Below are 6,607 nucleotides of genomic sequence, written 5' to 3'. Positions count from 1 at the left end.
AACCAGTACTCCCCAGAGCTACTTGGAACTATACCACCAATCAAAGAAAACACATGGTAGAACTTGTGGCTCTAGTTATAGTTGTAGCAGAGGATGACCTACTCAGTCATCAATGGGAGGAGAGGCCCTTGGTCCTGTGAAGACTCTATGCCACAGTATACGGGAATACCAGGACCAGGAATGGGGGTGAGTGGGTTGGGGGGCAGGGGTATTGAGGATGGGATAGGGGATTTTCTGAGGGTAAACTAGGAAAGGGGATCATTTGAAATGTAAATAAAGAAAATATCTAATAAAAATGTGAAAAATAAAAGAAATAAGCAAGAAGGTTAAACAGATAATATTTAATGGTCCTAATAGTGTAAATAAATACATTCCAAAAGTTAGAGAGAGAGAGAGAGAGAGAGAGAGAGAGAGAGAGAGAGAGAGAGAGGGAGAGAGAGAGAGAGAGAGAGAGAGAGAGAGAGAGAGAGAGAGAGAGAGAAATCCAGAAAGTTTTATTATGAAGCAGTTTCACTGGATACCTATGTTGTCACAATCCAGTATCTGCCAAACATTTGAAGTCTTAGTCTTGACCTTTCTAAATAACCTCTGGCTGTGTTAATGATTCACATTCACTCTGCTTTCCAGCCTTTCCTGTCTCTAACTTACCATGTGGTGGAAGTTCCTGTTTGGTTTGACTATAAGTACTAAATGTCTAGGATACACACTACAAAAAATCTTCCTATTCACAGTTGTGGAGTATGATAATTCGTGCTTCGTGCTCTTCCAATCTTCCCAATGAAGTTCCTGGTATTCCTTGTGTTGATTTGTGCCTCTACTATCCTGGTATTTTGTTGTAAGTAAAGATTCTTACCTCAATTTAAATTTTGTTGTAGAGTATACAGTTACCAATTCTGTGGGTTATGAATTTAAGGATGCATACATGTTTGTGTTTCCTTTATTTTTATCAATATCTAATTACATTTCCATTTTAATGGAAATAATTTTATTTTTCTAGTGATAATTATTACTATATTTTGTGTATGAGAACATACTTATGACATGTCCATATGGATATCTGAGACAATGTTCAGGTTCTAAACATATGCTAGTATTGATAATTCAGAATAAGAATGGAAGTGCACCTCTTATTGGCACCAATCTCATTTTAAAGAACTGTAATTATTTCACCTGTTGCTATTTCTTCTGATTTAGTTCCCTCTGGAAGGAAATCAGTTGATGAAAGCAACTATGTGGCTGAAGAACAACTCATTAGGACTGTGAAAGGCAAAGGATCTTCTCAGGAACCAGAAGACTCACAAGAAAGTTCTATGAACAGTGGTGGCAATGTGTTTGATCGTGAGTCCTTCATGTTGCTTCTGAAATTTCTACATTCCCAAAGGCCATGGAGAGTTGTGTTTTGAGGAGTGTAGGAAAGGTAGAAAATCAGGAAACAAACAGGGAGGAAGAGAAAAGTAACTTTAGGAGTCTTATTTAAATCATCTTGCTTTGAAATATTTTGTATTTTTCAAAATTAAGCTGATGTGTAGATTCATGCAGCTTAGAAGTTAAATAACTCAGATTTTCAGTTTGAACAGCACTATTAGGATCAAAGAAAATTAATCTAGAGAAGAGATCATTTAAAGCACACACATACACACACATCTGCATGTAGCATGGTAACTTGTATTTTTCTTAGTTCTGTTTTCTCTGCAGACTATGCTAAAAATGAAATAGAAAGCAGCATCTAAGGAAATCTTCCACTGGTGACTGTTAAACATGACTTTGAAGATTTCTAAGATTTTTGAAAGTCTTTCAGGACACTTTTCTATTCTGAGATTGTTGTCACTAGCCCTGCAAATTTAAAGCAATTATGAAGTACACTATTTTACATTTTAGCCGTATGTTAGACATCACATTATAAAGCTGGTATATGTTGTGTGATTTTCTACAATTACTCTTGGAAATGAACGGTATAAATAAGAAGAAATGTGATGTTTCCAGTACATTCTGTTCCCCTCATATAAGGTCAGAGCATGATGTTTGCTTTCAGAACATGGGATGTGAGCAGTCTTAAAGTTTTCTATTGTTTTCAGTACCTTCTTATCTGGGATTTTCCTTGGCACCTGCTTCACTGATATGTATAGGTACCTGCTGTGTAAGTGAATGTCCATAATTTCTTTATCAGAGAATCTGGATAACTTTTAAATATTAGAAGAAAAATTAATGCACAATATTCACATTGTATATTGTGGAAACATCTGGGATAACTTGGCTCCACTCCAGCCTGAATCCTCACAACTCTTTGATACTGAATCTCTAATCTTTCTGCTTCAGGCTCCTAACCACAAGTCCCTGCCTTCAGTTTATGGTCAGTTTTATCATTGAATGCTAAGGATCTTATGCTTCTTTATCTTTCTCTGAATTTATAAGTGCTGGTTCTTCTTTAGAGTAAAAGAACCATAAGTGTAGTAGTAGTAGTAGTAGTAGTAGTAGTAGTAATAGTAGTAGTAGTAGAAGGAGGAGGAGGAGGAGGAGGAGGAGGAGGAGGAGGAGGAGGAGGAAAAAGAAGAAGACTCATTTTTCAAACTCTCTTAATTTATTGTTTTCTTTTATAGGTGCTGAGATGGTACTCCGGGGGATCATAGATTGTTATAACCTTATATCCAGAAGAAGAGGACTCAATTTGTAAACCTCCTTACTTTTTATTCATTTGTAGGTGTCATGATTATCCTCTGGAATTTTATAAGGTAGATTCATAATTTCTTATATGATATGCCAAGGATTCTGGGAACTTGCCTGTCTTAATAAAATGAGATATTTTTGGATCTTCTTCTATTCAGACTTCTCCAACTATCTTCAATTTTGTTTTGTCTGACTACTTACCCTGATGGTTGTATCCTTCATCTATAACTTTCATCTTCTTTGCAATAAATGAGTTATTACCAATAAATAACTATTGTTATTAGTTTTATTTTTAGATTTGTTTTTTTTTCAATTTTTTACTTATTCACTTTACACCCCACTCACTGTCTCCCTCCTGGTTAACACCCCAACAATCTTTCCCACATATCCTTCTCCTCGGAGAAATTAGGGCACCCCTGGGAATCTCTCCAATCCTGCCACTTCAAGTCTCTTCAAACCTAGATGTGTCTTCTCCTACTGAGGCCAGACAAAGACATCCCAGCTAGAAGAACATATCCTATATAGAGGCAACTACTTTTGTGATAGCCCTGCTCCAGTTGTTAAAGACCCACATGAAGACAAGTCTGCACGTCTGCTACATATGTAGTGAGAGTCCTAGGTCAAGCCTTTTTATGTTCTTTGGTTGCTTGGCCAGTCTCTCAGAGTGGTCATTGGTTGGCTCTTCCCTCAGTCTCCATTACCCATGCCTGTATTTCTTGTAGACAGACTAAATTTCATATATATATATATATATATATATATATATATATATATATATATATATATATCAGACATAGTGATAAATTCTTTGTCTGCTTCAACATGAATGCACTAACCACTACTTAATTGGTTTAGCTTCTTGGTTTCATTCCTTCAAATTATTCCATTGAGTGACAAGGGATTTTTCTCCATATCTGTAGTAAGTTAGAGGTGGCAGGGATGAAATAGCCCCAGTGTCTGGCTACTGCTCTCTCACAGGAAGCCGTATTTCGGAGGTATAAGAACTAATGTTGTAATGGATATATGCAGTGAGTTGTGGATTTTGACTGAACTCATAAAACACTTGTGTACGACAGGTTCCTACAGTGACTGTACTAAATGAGACAAAATGACAAGATCCTTCTAAAGTTCTGTTTGGAGTATTCCCAAAGTCTACCAAGCACAAAGAAAGCAGGGTCCTGGAGAAAGATTTGCATAGACTTTCTGAGTTACTTGGAAAGAGAAAAGAAAACTATTTTATTTTACATTTTGCTATATTTAGAGTGCATATTTAGAAATCTATATTTAGAATTACTCAGAGTGTCAGGCTCTATCTGGACATTTAGAAGTCACAAGCATTCTGCTACCTTCCCAAACACTGTATCTAAAGTCATTTTTCTTCTGGGTGCTAGATTACCTTCCAATCTTCCATAAATCTATACGAACGTTAAGGGAAGAATAGAATGACAGGGTTCCCTTGAATTTAGGCTTGTTTTTAAGGAAAGCATTGTAGACCATCTGCACAGCAACGTCATCATATTTGTGTTTATGTACCAAAATGATCCAAGTAGGCATGATTCTCTGCCCTTAGGTTCCTTAGATGTAGATGTAGGCTAAAATTGACAACATAGGAACAGTAGCATTGGTTAAATTAATTATGAGTTCTATGGTATGATCATTAAGTTTAAAGGGATATGCAATTGTGTTTGGGTTTGGTGGTTGTATATGGGATGGATCCCCAGGTGGGGCAGTCTCTGGATGGTCCTTGCTTCTATCTCAGCTCTAAACTTTGTCTCTGTAACTCCTTCCATGGGTATTTTGTTCCCCATTCTAAGAAGGAACTAAGAATCCACACATTGGTCTTCCTTCTTCTTGAGTTTCATGTGTTTTGCAAATTATATCTCAGATATTCTAAGTTTCTGGGCTAAAAATCTACTTATCAGTGAGTACATATCATGTGTGTTCTTTTGCATATGCCAGAAAGATTTTGCTGACAGGATCCTGATATAGCTGTCTCTTGTGAGGCTATGCCAGTGCCTGGCAAATACAGAATTGGATGCTCATAGTCATCTATTGGATGGAACACAGGGCCCCTAATGAAGGAGCTTGAGAAAGTACCCAAGGAGCTAAAGGGGTCTGCAACCCTAAAGGAGGAACAACAATATGAACTAACCAGCAGTCCCCAGAGCTGTGTCTCTAGTTGCATATGTAGCAGAGAATGGTCTAGTTGGCCATCAATGGGAGGAAAGGCACTTGATCTTCCGAATATCATATGCCCAAATATAGGGGAATGCCAGGGCCAGGAAGCGGGAGTGGGTGGGTTGGGGAGCAGGACAGGGGAAGGGTATAGGGGGCTTTGGGGATAGCATTTGAAATGTAAATGAAGAAAATATCTAATAAAAAATAAGAAAATTTTAAAAAAGATTAAAGGGGAATAATTGTTGAAGGTATTTTTACTGGTTATTTTATTTATTTACATTTCAAATATTATCCCCCTTCCCAGTTTCCCTTCCTCAAGCCCCCATCCCCTTCTCCCTCCTCCTGCCTTTATGAGGGTGCTCCCCTAACTACTCACCCACTTCTACCTCAGTGGCCTAGCATTTCCCTATCCTGGGTTGTCAAGTCTCCAATGGACAAAGGGGCTCCCCTTCCAGTGATGTCAGATAAGGCAATTATCTGCTACATATCCAGCTTGAGCCATGGGTACTTCCATGTACTCTTTGGTTGGTGGTTTAGTACCTGGGAGTTGGCGAGGGGGGTGGGGCATCTGGTTGGTTGATATTATTGTTCTTTTGTTTTGTTTTGTTTTGTTTTGTTTTGTTTTGTTTTGTTTTTCGAGACAGTGTTTCTCTGTATAGCCCTGACAGTCCTGGAACTCACTTTTTAGACCAGGCTGGCCTCAACCTTAGAAATTCGCCTGTCTCTGCCTCCCGAATTCTGGGATTAAAGGCGTGCACCACCACCGCCCTGCTATTATTGTTCTTCCTATGAGGTTACAAACCCCTTCAGCTCTTATAGTCCTTGCCCTATCTTCCCCATTGGGGTCCCTATGCTCAGTTCAATGTTTGGCTATGTACATCCACATCTATATAGGTCCGGTTCTGACACAGCCTCTCAGGAGACAGCTGCATCAGGCTCCTGTCAGCAAGCACTTCTTGGCATTCACAATAGTGTCTTGGTTTGGTGTCTGCATGTGGGATGGATCACCAGGTGGGGCACTCTCTGAATGACCTTTCCTTCAGTCTCTGCTCCACTCTTTGTGTATTTCTTTTAGACAGGAGCAATTCTGGGTTAAAAGTTTGGAGATGGGTGGGTGTCCCCATCCCTCAACAGGGGAGCCATGCCTAACCTCTGGATATGGTCTGAACAGGTTCTCCCTCCTCTTTGTGGGTATTTCAGCTAATATCATCCCCATGGGGTCCTGGGAGGCTCTTGCTTTCCTGGCATCTGGGACTTTGTGGTTGCTATCCCTAGTTGCCCTTCCCCCTTTGCTACAAACTTCTGTTCATTTTCCTGACCCTCTGTACATCTCCTCCATCTCCTCTCATACCTTATTCTTCACCCCTTTTCCCCTCCTGCCTTCTCTTCCTCTCAAGTTCCTCCCACCTTCTACTTCCCTTGATTATTTTGTTCTCCCTTCTAAGTAGGACTGAAGCATCCACTCCTTCCTCTTGAGCTTCATGTGATCCATGAGTTGTATCATGGATATTCTACATACTTTGCCTAAAATCCACTTATCAGTGAGTACATACCATGTGTGTTCTTTTGTGTCTGAGTTAACTCACTCAGGATAATACTTTCTAGATCCATCCATTTGCCTACGAATTTCATAAATTAATTGTTTTTAATAGCTGAGTAGTAGCTATTATTGTGTAAATGTACCACATTTTCTGTATTCATTCCTCTGTTGAGGGACATCTGGGTTCTTTCCAGCTTCTGGCTATTATAAATAAGGCTGCTATGA

General features: G+C 39.0%; 1 long non-coding RNA gene across 1 annotated transcript; it reads left to right on the top strand.

Moving 5' to 3' along the window:
• Positions 1–628: 628 nt before the first annotated feature.
• Positions 629–2,932, top strand: Gm6135 (prediticted gene 6135). Its single transcript, NR_166483.1, has 3 exons — positions 629–835; positions 1,195–1,338; positions 2,598–2,932. It is a non-coding gene; the product is annotated as a prediticted gene 6135 (long non-coding RNA).
• Positions 2,933–6,607: the final 3,675 nt, after the last annotated feature.

Source organism: Mus musculus, chromosome 3, assembly GCF_000001635.26.
Source record: "Mus musculus strain C57BL/6J chromosome 3, GRCm38.p6 C57BL/6J".
Classification (NCBI taxonomy): Eukaryota; Metazoa; Chordata; class Mammalia; order Rodentia; family Muridae; genus Mus; species Mus musculus.
Note: the sequence above shows the minus strand (reverse complement) of the source record. Positions and strands in the feature narration are given on the sequence as shown.